The sequence below is a fragment of the Ascaphus truei genome, chromosome 16, assembly GCF_040206685.1.
Source record: "Ascaphus truei isolate aAscTru1 chromosome 16, aAscTru1.hap1, whole genome shotgun sequence".
Classification (NCBI taxonomy): Eukaryota; Metazoa; Chordata; class Amphibia; order Anura; family Ascaphidae; genus Ascaphus; species Ascaphus truei.
In genome coordinates, this window is record NC_134498.1 from 2,242,711 (window position 1) to 2,263,790 (window position 21,080).

The following is a 21,080-nucleotide window of genomic DNA, read 5'->3' on the forward strand; positions in this document are numbered from 1 at the left end:
AACACTGAGGCAGGTTGACTGAGAACTCTTGGCTCCCGTGTGCTGCTCTCCCGGCTTGCTACCTTATACAATTATACATCTGGGGTGCCTGTTTCCCGGAGGGACCGATGTGGTGGAGCACTGAAGGTGAAAGACCCCTCTTCCGGTTCCGGTTCGCGAGGCTGATCCACGTGACGACGCCACTGATTGCGGACGGACGCTGGTGATTGAGCTGCAAGGCACATGAGAGCCTATCTCATACATGCTTTTATTTGCTGTATCCTTGTGAGTGGCCATTTGTTAGATTTTATGTTCATCCAATACATTTTTATTGTGGTAATGCACTAGGTGTGCACCTGTTTCTTTTTTGTTCTTTTTTCCAGATATCACTAGGGACTGGTGATCCCTTTGAAACGGGCTGCAAGAAACCAAGGACATTTCCACTGGAACAGGACTTTATGTATTGGAGGTTTTTTATTATATATTTTTATCTTTTGACAATTTTTTCTATATTTTTTATTAATAAATACATTTTTTAGATTTTTTATATTTTTTCCTTTAGGGTTTTTTGTCAGGAGATTGCACTGCTATTTGTTATTTTTAAAAGTTTTATCATAGTGTATTAGCCCTATCTAGCTGCCCCTTCAAGCCTATCCAATCAGCTATTGTCTCTCCTACTAATAATTTATAATTAATAATTATAATTAACTGGTTATTTAGCGGCGCTACATCATATTGTTTTCTTGATGTGTATATATATATATATATACACATATACTGCTGCGGCACATCTGAGTCTAACACATCACTGTTTTTTTCCTGGCTTTTTCCTGCAATGCGACGCAATTCACCTGGAGCATGCCGCATTCATTTTGCGTTCCCAGCCGCGGGTCATGCGCGGGTCATGTGCGGTTGACGCACGGTTGATGCGTTTATTGAGAATGGTTCGGATTTAATAGGTTGCAATTCTTCGCGTGTCCGCCAGATGGCAGATATTCATGAATTGTAATGTGCATGCGCTTCATTAATGTGTCGACTTGCAGGTGTTTTGTTTAAAAAAGATACCACAGTGTGCTATTGTAACTTGGCCTTGAGACTGAAGGAAGAGGTTGCAACAATGTATCAATTTAGGCTTTTCATATTAAAGAAAGAGAAAGACCAGTTTCGGTTACAGTATTCTCCAGAGACCCGCCCGCCATGAGTATTCAAGTTCAGCCCGTTTTCCAAAAACCCGACAGAAGTTACGCGTAATTGATATCGGCCGCGATTAATGCAACAGATGATAAGATGGCAAAAGTTGTTCAAATGTATCAGTATTTTGTCAAAAACTATGACTTTTACAAATTTTCGCCAGCTCCTCATATGTGGAAGCGTTCAATAAGGAAAAGGTTATGTAGCGATCCCTGTTTTTATCGTATTGAGCCACAATTTGTTGGAGGGTATTGGTGTGTATCACCGGCTTTTTCCTGTATCTATGATCATGCAGACGGCAAAAGGCGAAGGGTCGTGTTAAAACCAACTAAGAAACGACAGTCGCTGCCAAGCAATGCACCAGCACCGGCTTCCAATGACGGTCCCGCTGTCAGTGACAACACTGAGCCTGAGCCGGATTTCGTGTGCAGTTTCGATGAAGCTAGCATGTACCTAAGCAATTTCCAGCCTCACCAGCTGACTACAGGTGGACTAGTCCCGCTGCAAACTATCGACGTGGATGATCAAGAAAGCTGGACTGGCAGTGGACCGGCGCCGGCGCCAGCTGAATGGGAAATTCTATGGTGAGTATTGTTGCTGTATTATTTTCTGTGTTTTTTTTATTTTGACAATACAGTATCAATATCGGTGCGATTCAAAAGTCAAGCGATTCTCCTGTAAGCAATATTATTGGCTGAGCGAATTCTCCAGTACTGTACTACAGATACTGAATTATTGGTGGAACGCTAGGCGCATGCGCATTTGAACCTTCTTGAAACGCATACAGTATGCGTGTCATTACATCGACGGTAGGCACATGCGCATTTGATCAGGAGATGCCCCCTGAGAAAATTATTGGTGGGACTGGCTGTGAACTTCTTTAGACCATTTTAGTAAAACTTTTCTTTTTGTTTTTCCTCAGAAAAGAAAACGGCTAATGGAGGGATTTCGATGGATAATATCGCTTTGTGTAACAATGCCTGCACATTGCTGAATCGGATTTAAAAACCCGCACACCGGAGTCTACATTTTAGTGGCTGATGTACACTATGCTGATGTTTTGCGGCTGTACAGTATACAGTCCCGACACACTTTATTGCAGTGTGGTCGGTACCGCAAGCCGGGAGATTTCCCGGCTTGCTAGTGGCCGCCCCTCGGCGTGCCGCGCGTCATAGACGCGCGGTCACGCGTCTTCGGGAGCGTGCGCCCCCTGCACGCGCGTCCAGGGGCTCCCCGAGGACAGCGGCAGGGGGTTCCGGGGGACCCGGCGGACCCGGCAGCGGTAGGGAGAGCGCCCCGATCGGAGGGCGCTCTTCCGCTGCTTCGGCGCGCGCCCGTCACACTCGGGCGCGCGCCAAGCTACTGCTGCGGCCAAGAACGGACAAATGCTCGAATAAACTTGGCCGCAGCAGTACAATACATTTTTATAAACAGTATACTGTGTAATAAACCCGAAGAAAAAAAAACTATGCATTTATTCTACATGTATTACAGTACTGTACATACAGTATGTGTCTTCTATACAGTGCCAGTACAGTACTGTATGTGTCTTCTATTTTTTTTAATACTCTTGTACTGAGCATGCCTACAGTATACAGTACAGTGTGGCTGGACAGTAGTATACATTTTAGAAACACTGTATTTTGTTACAGTAGCAAAGGAGCCAATGGAACAATGTAAATCAAATCAACATGTTCTTTTATTGGTGGAGTAAGTACAAAAACATTTATTTACAAATAGTGTACAATGCAGAAACATTTTAAGTGCACAGCAATTCAAACCATCAACAGGTGTATGGTTTACTGCTACAGTTGTGAAAACATTTATGTCAGTCAGTATGGTTTACAGTCACATATTTTAAAAACAAATTCTTTATTCATAAAATATACAAACCGCAACATCTCCTTTATCAAAGAACGGCAAGTCAAAACATATACAGTGGGATGGTGTGCAAAACAGTCTGCACCAGTACAGTCCTCGACGGCAGCAGACAGGCCCGGTTTTCAGGACAAACTTGAAAACCGTGTCTGTTTGCGGCCATCAGGGATTGGAATTGTGCAGGTCCTGTGTGTGTGTACAGTAAGTTAAAACATTTCTGTCTAAATACAAGTTAAATAAAGAAGATGTTGTTGTGTGTTTTTTAAGTACAGCAGGTCAAAACATGTACAATACAGTTCAGCACAACAGTATGGTCTTACCTGTGATTAAACAAATTCTTTATTCATAAAATACAGTAAACAAAACGCAACATCTACTTTATTAAAGAAACATACAGTATACAGTACAGTGGGATGGTGTGCAAAACAGTCAGTCAGGCCTGCACCACTACAGTCCTCGAGTGCAGCAGACAGGCCCGGTTTTCAGGACAACCTTGAAAACAGTGCCCGTTTGCAGCTCTCAAGGACTGGAATTGTGCAGGTACTGTGTGTGTGTACAGCAAGTTAAAACATTTCTGTCTAAATACAAGTTAAAAAACACACAACAACATCTTCTTTATTTATGTACAGCAGGTCAAAACAAGTACAGTACAGAACAGTTCAGCACAACAGTATGGTCTTACAGTTCCCGTGATTAATCCAGAAAGTCCACCACATTGTCCGTCCATGGCTGATTCCTTGTATGGCGCAAAACGCCATTAATGCAGTCTCGAACGCCTTTCATTACAGGATCTGTAATTAGATAAAAGCGCCGCATTTCATCCAGAATGTTCTTTCTGAAATTGGCAAGAAGCGCCTTTTTTACGCAATTTCCGTCGTAGTTCACTTTGAAGGCCCAGTCGCAGTACAACGAGTAGGGAACATGGTGCTTAAAAAGTAACAAGGCATACTTGTGGGGTGCACCCGCACTCATCACCTATACTTCTCCCTAAGCGCCGGTGTCAGATCGCGCACGGTGATGTCGGGCACCGTATCGATGCGAGCGAATGTAGGTCTTCTGCGAGCGGGTGTACTTGAGGCGACGGGCGATGGTAGGTTGTCTGGGAGGAAGCTTTCCTCCGGTCTTGGTCGCCGTGTTGTCTCCTGTCGTGGTCTTGACGGGGTTGTCATGTCCTCCTCAATGGCATACATGTACACTACATCTTCTGGTGGAACGGGTGCGCTTGGTGATGGAAGGGGGTCGATGCTCCCATTCATCACATCCATGTCATCCCCCTGCTCCGGCGTCAGGGAAACAGGGGCATTAACATCGAGCAAACGATGTATACCCGCTATGTCAGCCTCTATTTTCTCCATCCATCGATCCATCCGTTGATCCATATCTAGCATCCGTTGCTCCACATTTAACATGGTCTCCAGAAGCAGATCTATCTTTGCTAGCACAATAGAGTTCCCGGGGATATCCACACTTATCCCATTCCGCATCCGGTCTAACGAGCTGCTTCTTGTGCATGGCGTGTGTACATCTAGGTGGATGGGTACAACAGAGGATGAGATGGGGGTTCCATGGAGAGAAGCGGCAGCGACATCGAAGAAGGGCAGAGGAGGTGACCTGTGGATATTTGGTAGAAGAGAAGCTGAAGCGTCGTCGAAGAGGGATGGAGAAAGTGACCTGTGGATTTCCGGGCGAGAAGCAGAGTCGTCTAAGAGCAAAGCAGAAATTGACCCGTGGATCAGAGGCGGCAGCGTTGTCGGATAGAACCGGAGAAGATGGCCTGTGGGTTTCCATGAGGGCGGTGACAGCGTCGAGGACGAGGGGTGGAGAAGACAGGCTGAAGATTTCCGGGACAGCGGCGGCATAGTCGTCGAAGCGTATGGGAGGAAGTGGTCTGCGGGTTCCATGGGTTGGCTGCTAATCGTTTTGCGTCGAGAGTACATCACCGTATATCTTCTTGACATAATAAGGCTGATGTCTATGAAAACCCTTAGCCTTTGGGGTCAGCAGAAGGTTTTCTTTATTGGCCTTAGCCTGTCGCTTTTGCCTTGGCGTGGAAGCGGCAACCGCCTTTCGCTTTTGCTGCATGACAGGCACGGCAGAGGCGAGAGGGTTCCTGCGTCCGTAGAATCGGGGTTGATCCATGGAAGCAGATGGCATAATGCAGTATCTGGACAAGGGCAAGTTCAGATAAAGATCATAGAGTGGTGGGCTATGCAAAGTGTGTAACCTTTTATGCATGGCGGCGAGGTACAGGTGCTGAAAGTGGGCGTACTCTAATGTGAGACATTAACGTGTAAATACACCATCCATTTTGTGGATTCACATCGACTAAACATCGAATATACATTCTTGTGTTTGTATTTCTTTCTACTCGCAGCAATGGTTGTTAAAAAGTTTTCCAAGGATCTCAGCATGCGAATTAAGGAGATGTACACGAGCGGACACCGAATTGCTGCTATCCAATGCTGGTTAGCTACTTCTGGCCTCGTTGTGCCAGCAACCACCGTAAGCTATCATGCACACGGAAAAAACAGAGAACGCAAAAGGGCACCAAGGGTAACTAACGCATAAGTATATTTATAAAACTTTAAAAAAAAAATTGATCCAAAAATGTACTGTACATCTACAGTACTGTATCTAATATTTTTGTTATTTCTGTAGATTTATATTAAACAGTATATATTTTGTATATTTATATTTATATTACAACCGTATATATATTTTGTATATTTATATTACAACAGTATATATATATATATAGTATATTAATATTACAACAGTATATATATTTTGTATATTTATATTACAACCGTATATATATTTTGTATATTTATATTACAACAGTATATATATTTTGTATATTTATATTACAACAGTATATATATTTTGTATTTTATATTACAACAGTATATATATTTAGTATATTTATATTACAACAGTATATATATTTCGTATATTTATATTAAACAGTATATATGTTTTGTATATTTATATTACAACTGTATATATATTTTTTATATTTATATTTATATTACAACAGTATATATATTTTTGATATTGCTGCATATTAATAGAACAATATATTGTATCCTGTTGATCTACTGTCTCTAATATTTTTACTTACCGGATTGTTTTTCTTTACATTGTAGGGAGACAACTCTTCTGGTGGACAAAATAAGTGAGGAGAATGATGAGAAGAGTGCATTAAGGGTCAAATACACTCTGCAGGAAAATCACAATCTCGCTGTATCCGAGACTAGCATAAAGAAGATGAGACGCAGCATTGGATGGAAATATGGACATGTGAGGTTAGTACTGGACAGTTCAGGAGGTAAAAGTGTTGTTTAGGAAACTGTACTGTACCACTAAAATTATTTATTCCTTGTCATTACAGAGCGTACCCCATGATAGGGGATGCAAACAAAATCAAAAGAGTGGTCCAGGCCCAGGCATGGATCGACAGTGGGGGAACTTTCCAGGATTGCATCTTCACTGACGAGTTTACTGTGTCGCTGGAGAGATTTGCAAGCTTTGCATTCCACAAAAAAGGCTGCATATCTTTGAAGCCGCGGCCAAAACACCCCGTGAAGCTGCATGTGTGGGGTGCCATCTCTAGGCATGGACCAGGGTGCATTGTCAACTTTGAAGGTAAAATATATCAAATATAATGTAGCCTTATGCACTGTACAAGTGTAGCCTTACTGTATGCACTGTACTGTACTATTGTGCAGTTTTTTGAGCACTTTTCTTTTCTTGCTATAGGAATCATGAATAAAGCTTTCTTCCAAGACAAAATTGTGCCTGAGATAGTGCAATACATCACACGCGAGTTCGCGGACGGTAACCGTTTCTACCAGGACAACGATCTGAAGCACACCGCGTCAACAGCGCATATCCTTGAGCACGGTATCAACTGGGTGAAGACGCCAGCGGAGTAAGTGCGGTAACCGTGTCTCATTTGTTTCCCACAGTTTTTACTGTGTACTGTATCTCTTAAACTAATTGTCCTTTTTTTCCCAATGACAGATCGCCAGACTTCAATCCGATCGAAATGGTCTGGCATCAGCTGAAGGACCATATCCGGAAAGTGGTGAAACCATCCAAAAAGGACGAGTTGTTGAAAGGCATAATGAGTTTTTGGAATGATGTACTCACCGTGGAACGCTGCAATAAATATATAGATCATATTGCCACTGTGTTGCCCATTGTCATCGCGCGTAATGGGCAAGCATCAGGAAAGTAGTACTGTACTGTAGTATTGTAAGTACAGTATGATACAGGTAAGTATGGCACAGATTTTTTCTTTCCCAATAGTCAGAGTATACAGTAGTTACAGTTTTTTCTTTACAGAGCGAGCAGCACCAGCCATCAGGTTACAGTACATAGTATTTAACAGTAGTCAGAGTATACAGTAGTTCCAGTATAGACTAGTTTGACAGTACTACAGTAACTGCCTACTAACTGCTCAATTTTTTTCTTTCCAGAGAAAGCAGCACCAGCCATCTACAGTAGTACTACACATCACACAATGCCATAATACAGTACGCACATAACTGCACTATTTTTTTGTTTTCTTGTCGTTTCTGGAAAAAAGGGTGGCCTGGGGGGAGGTGGGGTTTTGTGTCCAGTCTAATCTGTTTGTACAGTAAAATGTACAGTATATAAACAGCAGTAATGATGTACACAAAACCTCTCCTCTCTCAATGAACTACTGTACTGTACACAGAATGAGGAACAAGATAGACGGAAAAAACAATATTACTATATATATATTATATATTACAGTATATATTATTAAATAATATTCTTATAAATGTGCATTATTCATGTTTCCCCATGTTTTAGAAATGTTTTCTAAATGTTTATCCACTTTCAATCTGCCAAAAGAACTTAATAAAGACTGCATTATGTATTATTCATGATTATTTTTATATTTGTATTTTTTGGTTCCTGATAAAATAAATATTTATTCACATTTCTGCTAGTCATAATCATTTACAACAACCACAACCCCCCAGCCCCCACCCCTATAGTACACCAATGAATCAGTAAATGTTTTTTTTAACACTCAATTCTCACAATGCTGTGCAAATCAGATTTACATTTCAAAATCGAGAAGGGATTTTCCAAAGCATTACCGTAAACAAAGCCTCAAAGGGTTGGGGGGGGGGGGTGATTACACGCAGGCGTCGTGAGGCTTTGTAGGTCGGCTATGGACGGATTAAGAACACAATGGCAATATTCAGAAAATTAACGACTCTGTGGAGAGAGGGGGTTGGGTGACACATGCGCAGTAAGCAACAAGCTCCCATCTCTAAAAGGATTAGAGTACACGTAGGCGTAGTGAGGCGATTGACGCTCGGCTAGGGACGGATTAAAAACACAATGACTAACTAACTTCAGAAAATGAATGACTTTGTGGAGATGTCTGTCGATAAGTGTTTGTGTGTGCATGGGGCAGGGATGAAGGATTAGTTGTGCAGCAGTTCAAAGAAATAACATACTGTACTGTACTGTAGAGTACAGTAATTTCAAAAGACAGTTCATCATAATACTGTAATTTGATCCCTACACCCCCCAAATACAGTACATAAAAAGCACACAAATCAACCATGTGCAGGCAAACGCACAGATTTAACATCGTAATATCAAGATTGTTTTTGCAGGCTTGTTGATAAAATAACAGTTAAAATGGAATTTCAAATCCTTGAGCTAGCGTTCGTGGGGGAGGGGGCTGTAGGGTACAGCTACATGAAGTTCAAAAATAAAGACATACTTTGATTTCAAAAGGCAGTTCATCATAATAATACACCCCAAAGACAGTACGTAAAAAGCACACAAATCAACCATGTGCAGGGTCGCAGTCAAAAGCTACAGCACAGATTGAATATCGTAATACAGTAAGATGGGTTTTGTAGTCTCTTGTGGAGAAAATAAAAAAATAAAAATTACAATAAAAATTTAAAAAAAATTTTTTGGTTACTCACTCAGGCAAGCAAGCAGTGGTGGGCGACGTTACAGGCGCATGTGCAGTAAATTCCTGCTGTCAAGCAGGAATGTGATTGAAACTAGGCACACGTTCAAAGGAATGGTGTGGGAGAGATGTACTGCATTGCACAGAAGATAAGAAGTTGAAATACCCTGCAGTGCAGTTAATTATCCTGAGCGAGGGGTGTGTGCTGTATATTCCGAAATGTGACACTGTTACAGTACTGTACACGCCTATGCGTTTCAACAATTTTCAAATGTGACATACCGTACAGCAGCACAGCACAGCAAATGCATGTATACTTTAAATATGCAAATTTACAATTACTGCGCACGCACACACAGACTGTGTACTGACGTAGGTTGAACCGCAAAGGTATTCGACTTCCAAGACAACAGCTTTTAAACGCCCCCCTGAGTTTTTACACGGCATTGCAGTATTGCAGACAGCGAGAATAAAATGCTAATATCACGTGCGCGAAAATAACAGTTCACTCCGGGCAAAAACAACAAAACAACGCATCTAACTGGGATAATCTGAGAGCCGCGGATCTAGCCGTCTTAGACTCAGATCGGCTGCCACTGTACATATACATATATATATATATATATATATATATATATATATATATATATATATATATATATATATATATATATATATATATATATATATATATATATATATATATATATATATACAGTGGTTGACAAATCACCAAAAAATCTACTCGCCAGACAAAAAAATCTACTCGCCACCTAGTACCAAACGTGTGCTGCTTGGGCCAATATTTACTCGCCCGGGGGTTAAATCCACTCGCCCGGGGCGAGCAAATGTATAGGTTTATAGAACACTGTGTATATATATATGTAGCCCTTTTTGTGAACCGGCCTGACCCACCCAATCTCACATTGGCCCCTGTGGTCTAACCGGTCCCTTTCCCTGCGGCACACCTCTTCTAAGGAACTACTGGTAACTGTATAACACCTGTGGCTCCAGGAGATCTGAGCCTCCGCTAGCTGGGAGCCTGGGTAAACCCTTACCGTTTACCTGGTGCAGCGCCTCCACTTACCCAGGATCCCCGTTATGAAAGATAGCCCTGGGTAAGAAATACAATAACACACATAACGATAGAAAGAATACTAACACTTTACTGAGAACATAGCAAACCATAACACGACATAACCTTATGCTCTATCCGTATCACCTCAGCCCAATGTCTGGTGTTCCCACCCAGTGTCCTGTGATCCCCCACACCCAATGTCCCGTACTCCTATGGAGGTCGTGGGTGACTGCGCAGTCACTAAATTATCTATTAGGCCTGTTGGTGCACATAAGTAGATATACCTTCCGAGCACTTCAATGCTCGGGCCTGCAACACTCTTCTCAAAGGGTCAGACGTGCGATGCATCCGTCTGATCCTATCCAGGTACTTCTCCAGGAACCCCAACGAGGGTCCCACCGCTTCACGGGAACACAACCGTCTCTTGGTAACACCACCGTCTCACGGGAACAGCAACCGCCGCTATCCCTATCTATCCCTAACTAACCCTAACGTGACAGGAACCCTAACCTAGGGCCTGTCCCTGATGAACCGCAACCTGGGGTGGCTTGGGGAAAACTCCTAGGGCCTGCGGAGTAATAACCTGCCCGCCTCCCCTAGCTACCCACGTCCCTAATCCTATCTGTAACTCACTAACATTAGGTACTAACTCCCAGAGCGCCTGCAGCAGACACACAGCTCTCACCGTCAGCTTGCAGACATTCACACACACTGCACATACTGCGCCCAGCACATGCAGCGACAACACACAGCAATGATACACACACATCCACTGGAACCCGCAGCAAATACCCACTGCTCGCACTCTGTGCCTATTTGCCAGTGCGCACAGCACTACCCGCTGTGGCACTGCCAAACCTGCACCTTTCACTCCTAAGGGTGACCTCCTTATCTAGGGCCGTCCCTCTTCAGTTACCTCCTGCCCTTACCGGGAATTGGGGCCTGCCTGGGGACCTAAGGAGAACCCTTACCTGGTGCAGGAGCCACTCGCTCCCTACACCCTTCCTACTCCTTCCTCTGCTTCTTCCTGACTGACGTGTGCAAAGCCCGGGAAATGTATCTCTTTTCCCGGGCTGAGCTTCCTCCAGCCCTATTGGCCGCAATGGAGCACCTGACCTCTGTCTCCCTATGCCTCCTGGGAGTTGTAGTTCCCAGGAGGCAGCCTAAGCATTGGGGCCGCGTGCGCACTTGCCCTGCGCATGCGCGAACCCCTAATGGCCGCCACAACCTCACTCTATCATGTCCTGCCCTCGCGCGATCTTTCCCTAGCCTTCCCTGCGCTTGCCGCCTACTGCGCATGCGCGAACTAACGCGCAATGGCGGCGCCCTCTCCTTCAGCCGCCGAGCCAGTGGCAACGCGATCGCGGCCTTAGCAACGGCCCGATCGCGTCCCCGGCAACCGGCCTGCGCCTCAACACCTCGAGATGCTCCCTGCACTGGCCCCCACCCTCGCGAAGTGCCGGCAGGTCCATCGCAGCCTCCGGCGGCACCCGCTACCACACGGCACTCGCGGAGGGGGGCCAGAAAGTGTGATTTTACCTCAGGGCTACATTCTCCCCCTCGCAGAATCCCAACGACCTCGCTTGGGTAGCAACCATACAGAGTGTTATACAGGGGAAAATACATGGCCTAAATCCTTTCACATGTAGCATGCATTTTGTCATCAATACTCATATGGATACCCGAGGCCAGCTGAGTCTCAGAGTGGAGTGCCCCTAACTGATTGGGTGAGGGTATCCCACCTGGACTCCTGTGAGTCTTTTGGAACTTGTTATCAGTCCCTTGCAAAAACCCACCTTCTCCCCCTCGCGGAAAAAATAGTAAGGGGTCTGGGGTATTGACCCTTGCCGGACCCTCCGGTTTCGTCTCACGGGAGACAGGAAGGTTCAGTCTCTTGCCTCGGTCCACCACATGGCGAACATAGCGCTCCATCGCGCACCTGGGAGAGGCCACAACTACCAGAGCGGTCTCAACACAGTCTTTGTCCACTCCAACCATCCCTTTAACGGTGACACCTTCTGTGGACAGCACAACTTCTTCGGGTAGGCCCGCTTGGAGACTCCTCGCACAGGAGTAAGTGTCGCTCCGGTCCGTTACACCGGATACCTTGATGAGGTCGGATTCGTTCCATGATCTGCAGAGATCTTCTGGGGAAGACACCTCCACCAGGACGCGATGACGGGGTGAGCCCATAGCCCGGGTGACCCTACCTTTGGAGTCACCAGGCTCCACGATCACCGGGGAGCTCACACCCGACACCCCTGGGGTAGTCAACTTACCCCTATCATTGTCAGCAGGTACTGATCCCAAGCCTGGGACCGCTGGTACCTCGGTGGTAGACCGGACTGGCCGTTGCAGGGCACACGGGCCCATCTAATGGTCTGCATCAGTGGAAGTGGTGGGCTCGGTGACCTCACTGGAGTGGTCCGCCGGCAGGCACATCACCACGCTCGGTTGGTCGCTGGACTCATCACCCGTGGGCGGGGGTATAAACACCTTACCCTGGGCCTCCGTAATCTGTGGTTCTGGCATCAGTGGTTCCTGCTCGGGAACCGGGTCTGGAACCTACATCTGGAGCTCCACCTTCAGCTGTTCCGGCTCAGCGTCTAGAAAGTCCATTTGGGCACACGGCCCCTCCACCACCTCCATCGCCGAAGTGGAAGAATTAGTAGCGGCTTCACCCACCTTGGTAGCACCATCAGGCGCATCTTTCTCCGCAGGTTCCGCCATCAGAGGTTCCTGCTCTTCCTTCTCAGGGGAAGAACAATCCATTTCTGCTACAGTGTCCTCCCCCACTGGCAGCTCGGTAGGCTGCGGCAGTTTGGGTTGCAGGAACTGCGCCGCACAGTCAGGACACTCGGGCCCTCTGGTCAGTTCACCAACGGGACACTCACATTCATTCAGACGGCCGTGCAGGCATTCTTCCCCGTCTACCACTGTCATCGTGAGGGCGACGGTTAACTCAGGGGACCCGTCCGTCCAGCCACCCGTCACCTTCCAGTCTCTTAACGCACACGGGCACACCACCATTGGCAAGACTAAATGGGGGGCCCATACGATTCTATACAGCCAAGGGTGTTTTTCTCGGCATCCCTTGCTTTCCTTAGGGGGAACAGAAATGGCTGATTTCTGCTCACGACACTCCCTCCCCCTGGTGGACTCTAGAGAAGGAGCAGCACAGTCTTTTGGGGAATGTTGCGAGCTCGGTACTGAGTCACTCACAGTGTGGGGGCGGGGCTCTGGTTTTCCCGCCAGTCCTGGACAGGGGCTTGCAACATTTTTCTGTGCATGCTGGCAGTCAGCCGCACACGTGCCATATTGCTTGTGCGGGAGCCGCCATTTTAGGTGGGACTCACTGTCAATGTCAATAGGGCTCTCGGTGCAGGCAGATACCGGTAGATAAAGGGGCAGGGTAGATAAAGGGGCACCCATCGGTCCTACCCCCGGGCAGATTTAAGAATTTAGGGCCATCTTCCTCGCTTAGGGTCTGGCCTACATATATCAGGACAGTACTCCATTGGTAGGTGTCATCATACCTTCGCCCTCTGACCCACATACCCGCCAGTCCAGGGAGCTTCCGAACCTGCGCCTGGACATCTAACAAGGGCACGCCAGCCGGGACTGCCCCCACGGCAACCACGTGGTTAGGAGTCACGTTCACTTTCAAGGCCCATGCGTAGACCTCCTGCTTTGAGAGCACCCACATGGTGGAACAAAAATAGGACACAATTTAGAATAAAACATACAGGGCACCCCAGGACTGATTATCTCAGCAGCGCCTCCAAATGTAGCCCTTTTTGTGAACCGGCCTGACCCACCCAATCTCACATTGGCCCCTGTGGTCTAACCGGTCCCTTTCCCTGCGGCACACCTCTTCTAAGGAACTACTGGTAACTGTATAACACCTGTGGCTCCAGGAGATCTGAGCCTCCGCTAGCTGGGAGCCTGGGGAAACCCTTACCGTTTACCTGGTGCAGCGCCTCCACTTACCCAGGATCCCCGTTATGAAAGATAGCCCTGGGTAAGAAATACAATAACACACATAACGATAGAAAGAATACTAACACTTTACTGAGAACATAGCAAACCATAACACGACATAACCTTATGCTCTATCCGTATCACCTCAGCCCAATGTCTGGTGTTCCCACCCAGTGTCCTGTGATCCCCCACACCCAATGTCCCGTACTCCTACGGAGGTCGTGGGTGACTGCGCAGTCACTAAATTATCTATTAGGCCTGTTGGTGCACATAAGTAGATATACCTTCCGAGCACTCCGATGCTCGGGCCTGCAACACTCTTTTCAAAGGGTCAGACGTGCGATGCATCCGTCTGATCCTATCCAGGTACATCTCCAGGAACCCCAATGAGGGTCCCACCGCTTCACGGGAACACAACCATCTCTTGGTAATACCACCGTCTCACGGGAACAGCAACCGCCGCTATCCCTATCTATCCCTAACTAACCCTAACGTGACAGGAACCCTAACCTAGGGCCTGTCCCTGATGAACCGCAACCTGGGGTGGCTTGGGGAAAACTCCTAGGGCCTGCGGAGTAATATGTAAACAGACAGAAAAAAGATTCCTCCCTGAATGCACTCAGAAAGGCCAGTAAATATGAGTATATATTTAAAAACCTTTTAATCGCAAGAGAAGGTTAAAACATATTTGTAAAGAGGGGCATGGTATATACAGTCCAGGACCAGCCCCTTAAAGGCAAACCACAAGATCTTCCTCAATCGTAAGGAGATATTGATATTACACTGGCGACACAGTTTATCACACTGCGGCCAGATCCGCAAGCCGGGAGATTTCCCGGCTTGCTAGTGGCCGCCCCTCGGCGTGCCGCGCGTCATAGACGCGCGGTCACGCGTCTTCGGGAGCGTGCGCCCCCTGCACGCGCGTCCAGGGGCTCCCCGAGGGAGCCCTGGTGTCCCGCGATCGCGGGACAGCGGCAGGGGGTTCCGGGGGACCCGGCGGACCCGGCAGCGGTAGGGAGAGCGCCCCGATCGGAGGGCGCTCTTCCGCTGCTTCGGCGCGCGCCCGTCACTCTCGGGCGCGCGCCAGGCTACTGCTGCGGCACAGAACGGGCAAATGCTCGAATAAACTGTGCTGCAGCAGTACACCACCTTAATGTGGACTGCTTCGCTCAGATAATCCCCTGTATGTAGCTCCAGAATGGGAGGCCCATATCACCTATGGAAATCCTAATATCAATAATTCAATGAACCTGACATGATGTACAGTAGGTCATTGAAGCTAAATCTGGAGGGGTGATTAACTCAAAGCCGAATGGTCAGATAGTATACATCTGTATGATGTCCCTAGACCACTTATACGGTGTGTAAAATAAATACCAGAACAGGGTGAAAACAACAACGACAGAAAAAAAGATAATAGTGATAAAAATAAAAATAAATACTAAACCACACAAAAAATAATGTGTGGATGTACACATAGAGATACGTAGCTGGATGATGTGAGAGCTCTGCAAAGGGCAAGCACAAAGTGTGCTCTCGTGGGCGCCCTGAGGCATGGTTCAAGGACCGTATCCAGTTATAGCCTCTGTATACTACCGTTGGTATGGTGCAGAGGTCACATACATAGTAATCTAGCTTGAAACCGGTGAACAACACTAATCAGACCCAATCAATATTAATACCTGATTGGTTTAGGGGCATACAACACACTGACTCATTAATCATACTGTGTCTCCATGTAGGGAATATGCACAGTGCATGAACAGCTAGTGCTGTTCACGGTAGGTGGGCACTGCCCCAGACTCAGCCCCCCTGTTATATAGCAGTAAAGTAAGTATCCTGCATAGTAGTAAGACTGTCACTCTAGTAGCTGTGTGGGGAAGGAGGCAAAACATATAATGCAGTCTACTCCTATTACCCTAGACATAAATGTCTTGCACACTGGTGAGATGTACTACTTAGCTCCTTGGCGCTTGTATCGTCCTTTGCGCCGTCATATGTGGAGGAGAAGGGGAGTAGAATGCCAGGGGAGAAGTGTCCCGGTCTCGAGGCAGCAGCTACAATCGCGGGGGCGCCATCTTGGATGCGGTGACGTCACCACGTTCTGGTCACCTGACGCACGTTTCGCGCTTTCTCAAAGGTACATGCACGCTGTCAATGTGCACTTTAAGTAGCTAATGGTTGCCATAGCGACCACTGGAGGCGTGTTTCCCCCAGATCGCCTGCTGGCCTGAACTGTTGTATTGTCAGTTTTGCAGCAAATTGATTAGTCTTGATCATGACGTGGCCTGCACATGTTGTGGGGATAATAACCCCTGGTGATTAAACATAGTGCAGTGCCTGCATCTTGGGTACACTACGTGATCATGCTGTGTTATGTGTGTTTCTCGTAAATGCATTTGTAGACAGCAGAGACCTGAATTGGATGTGTCATACTGATTTGTCAGACCTCTTAAGGTTACAGTACCCAATTAATGTAGATACCAATTACATACCTAAATGACATGTGGTGTAGGGTCTAAGTCCCTGAGTTGTAACACACCCTGTAAAGTATTTGGAATGTGGGGTAAGGGAGACACAGTAGGACGTAGGTAGGTGACCCTGTCTCCATCTGTAGTTGTGGATAACACTCTGCCCGCAGATAGCTAGACCTGGAGACATGGGTGCTTAGGGGAAGGTAGGTATTAAAAAAGGAAGAAAAAGCATGTGGCCCAGGCACATGCAGAGTAAAATTGCCCACAAAAAAGGGGCATATGCATATAGGGCCAGGCAGGCTAGCTTGTTGGGTGATATTCAACACGGAGGTACACTGTTGGATGTATGTGGATGTGAATGGGGTTGATAGATTCCAGAGGACACGTCAAATAAATGGGGAGAAAATGAATTCCTCATTTAGTCCCCTGGGGGCCAAAGTACCCAGGGTGTAGATCCACCGAGATTCGCGTTTTAGGATCTCGTTGTCCCAGTCACCTCCTCTACTATGATTGGATACGGCCTCAATCCCCACAAATTTAATAGCTGTAGATAATCCCTGGTGTTGGTTGTGGACGTGGTTCGCAACAGGGGTATCTCGATGGTTACGGATATCCCCTATGTGCTCAAGTATCCTGTGCCTTAGTTGTCGTTTCGTTTTACCAATGTACTTTTTCTTACAGACACAGACGATCTGATAAACCACGCCCATGGTTCTACAATTAATAAACTGACGGATGTTAAAATTGTGTGTGTTATTCCAATTGTAAAAAGTCTTAGTGGGAAGACAGGAGGAGCAGGCGGTACATTTGTGACATTTAAAAAAGCCAATGGATCTGTTAGCCAGCCACGTCCCTGTGGATGGTCTTTGATAATGGCTGTGTACCAACAGATCACGCAGGCTGGTGGCTCTCCTGCTTACCAATGTCACCCTATCGTTTAGGACCTCTCTCAGATCCACATCCTCACGTAGTACATGCCAGTGTGTGTTCATGATGTTGGTGATCTCTGGCCATTGGTTGTTGAACGTACCAATGAAACGTATCACTTGTTTTTCAATGGGTGAGGTCACTTTCTCATCCAACAGTGTGTTCCTGTCTGTGAGCCTAGCTCTCTGGTACGCTCTCTTAATGGCCCTATTGCTATATCCCCTTTCCATAAATCTTTGTTTCATGGTTGTTGACTGGGTCTCGAAATCCTCGTTAGAGGAACAGTTCCTCCTCAGGCGTAAAAACTGGCCAGTAGGTATCCCCCTCAACAGATGTTTAGGGTGATGGCTATCCGCTCTGAGGAGGCTGTTCGTAGCCGTGGACTTCCTGTGAAGGGACGTAGCTAGGGTCCCCTGTGTGGTTTTGGAGATCAGGAGATCAAGGAACGTTAGGTTCAATCCATCAACCTCCGAAGTCAGTCCGTATAAGTGGTCTAGGGACATCACACAGATGTATACTATCTGACCATTCGGCTTTGAGTTAATCACCCCTCCAGATTTAGCTTCAATGACCTACATCATGTCAGGTTCATTGAATTATTGATATTAGGATTTCCATAGGTGATATGGGCCTCCCATTCTGGAGCTACATACAGGGGATTATCTGAGCGAAGCAGTCCACATTAAGGTGGTGTAATATCAATATCTCCTTACGATTGAGGAAGATCTTGTTGGTTTGCCTTTAAGGGGCTGGTCCTGGACTGTATATACCATGCCCCTCTTTACAAATATGTTTTAACCTTCTCTTGCGATTAAAAGGTTTTTAAATATATACTCATATTACAAATTACTGGCCTTTCTGAGTGCATTCAGGGAGGAATCTTTATTCTGTCTGTTTACATGTACCCTATCCTCTTTTGCACCAGTATTTGGCACGACTCAATAGTCACTACTGTTTTCATTCTCGCTGATGCGGGAGCATCCCCCATCCCCTCCCTTCCCCTCCTCCCACTCCTGGACTAATTAGTTTATACCTGTGGATGTATATCCATTCCTGCTCCCAGCTCGCATAAATAGAAGACACTTGTTTACTTTAGTTACTACATTGCTATGGCTGGCTTTCTGTCGCAATTGCCCGATTTTGCAGCATGGAAGACTGAGGCGGCAAATGTCTTTTCACTTGATGGAGACCTATCCATCACCGGGGTCAGTAGTATTAACACTTATTTTTCTGGCTTGGAAAAAGCATATAAACGGCGGGCCAAGTTGTGGTGGGAGATCGCAAGTTTAGAGAACTACATTTCAACCGACCTCATTCCAAGAGGCCTACGAGTTGACCTCCCTCCTTCTACCACACATACTGACCCCGAGTTTCTCATCAAGTGGAACACAATTTTAGGCATTTGCTCTGCCTCCTTAATGAAATTATTAGTAGAATCAGACAATAATACACTTTTAGTCGCTAATGCAGAATTAGCAGAACTACGCAATGATGCTGAGAAATGGCGGGGTAACTCTGAGTTTATCAGCCTAGAGATTAAATTGGAAGAAACGATAGGTAGGTTCACGCGTGAGTTAAAAGAAAGAAAGCAGCATAAATATATCCGCGACACAAAAGATTTTAAGGAAGGTAAAATTTACAAACAAAAAAAGGAAAACAAAAGAGTCCGCTTCCGCCACCCAGAGTCATCCACCGATTGGGATAGTTCCAATGAGGAGAGTGACGGTGGGGGAAGAAGAGACCATGGACAAGCTGACACCCCTAGGGTAGGTTTTTTAGATCAGGACCCCCGTTACCCACCACCCCAAGACCAAGGAAGACCAGATGGGGTGGGTTACGCGACAGAGACACCTGGGGATACAGGGGGGGATCAAAGCGACGACCTCGCCGACGCCGATTGCCAATGATACCAATGACTTTAGTCAGGTGGTTAATCTGTCTGATACAGCCCTTAGTGAGGGTCAGATGTCAGTCCTGCAAAAGGGACTGTCATTCTCTCCCACTGAGGACTTTTCCAGATTTGACTGGATCAAAGATACATATCTATTCGGCCGTAAATTATTACTGCACAAGTTCTTCAAGAGACGGGCCCAGAACCAACTTAGAGCAGCGGGTCAGGAAGACTTTGACGACCAATATTTAGAGGACATTAACACCTTAGCAGCATTAGAAGAGGAGTCTCTCAGGCCATTGGGTGAAGGTCCATTCACTACAATGAAACCCAAGTCTAAATTTACACCGGGACTTGAGACATGCCACAATGTTGCCACCTTTATTGGTTTAGTCACAGCTGACATTGAACACCTCCAACCCAGACCCTCCCCCACTAATCTGAATAACCAGGAGAGACAATCTCTACGAGAGTTAAAACAGAACACTGCAATCACGATTAAACCCTCAGATAAAGGAGGGAATATCGTGGTACTTAATCTGTGGTGTTATGTGAAGTAGAACTTGCGCCTATTATCCGACCGTGACTGTTATGCTATCTTGAGAACAGATCCCACCAACACCTATTTGTGTGACCTGAAGCTTATTTTAGACTCGGGTATTCACACCAAGGCACTATCCAAAAAAGAAAGTATGGCACTCCTTAATAAGAACCCAAGGATGGCCACTTTTTATTCCCTCCCTAAGGTGCACAAGAGTTTAATAACACCTCCTGGACGCCCCATTGTCTCAGGCATTTCCAACCTTACCGAGCAATGTAGCGTCTATGTCGATAGGGTACTTCGTCCCTTCGTGGTTACATTACCCTCACACTTAAGGGACACCAAGGACGCTCTCAACAAACTAAGGGGGGTCACAGTCAAGGAGGACACGTTACTCGTCAGTCTGGATGTCGAATCTCTGTATACCTCGATAATACATGAGAGGGGCATCCAGGCTGTAGAATACTATCTGGATAAAAGGGATAGGGAATTCCGTGACCATAACACTCTGGTCCTCGACCTCCTAAGATTTATCTTGACGCATAACGTGTTCACCTTTGATGGTAAACTTTACCACCAACTCCGTGGGACCGCCATGGGGACCACCTGCGCCCCCACCTATGCCAATCTTTATCTGGGCTGGTGGGAGGCAGAGGTGGTTTTTCAGGAGAATTTTCGTCAGTATACCTCCCACATTCTACTGTGGATTAGGTATATTGACGATATCTTTGTCCTATGGCAGGGCACCAAAACGCATCTTGATATGTTCATTGGCAAGCTTAATACTAACCCCCTGAACCTGAGACTGACTTCGGAGGTTGATGGATTGAACCTAACGTTCCTTGATCTCCTGATCTCCAAAACCACACAGGGGACCCTAGCTACGTCCCTTCACAGGAAGTCCACGGCTACGAACAGCCTCCTCAGAGCGGATAGCCATCACCCTAAACATCTGTTGAGGGGGATACCTACTGGCCAGTTTTTACGCCTGAGGAGGAACTGTTCCTCTAACGAGGATTTCGAGACCCAGTCAACAACCATGAAACAAAGATTTATGGAAAGGGGATATAGCAATAGGGCCATTAAGAGAGCGTACCAGAGAGCTAGGCTCACAGACAGGAACACACTGTTGGATGAGAAAGTGACCTCACCCATTGAAAAACAAGTGA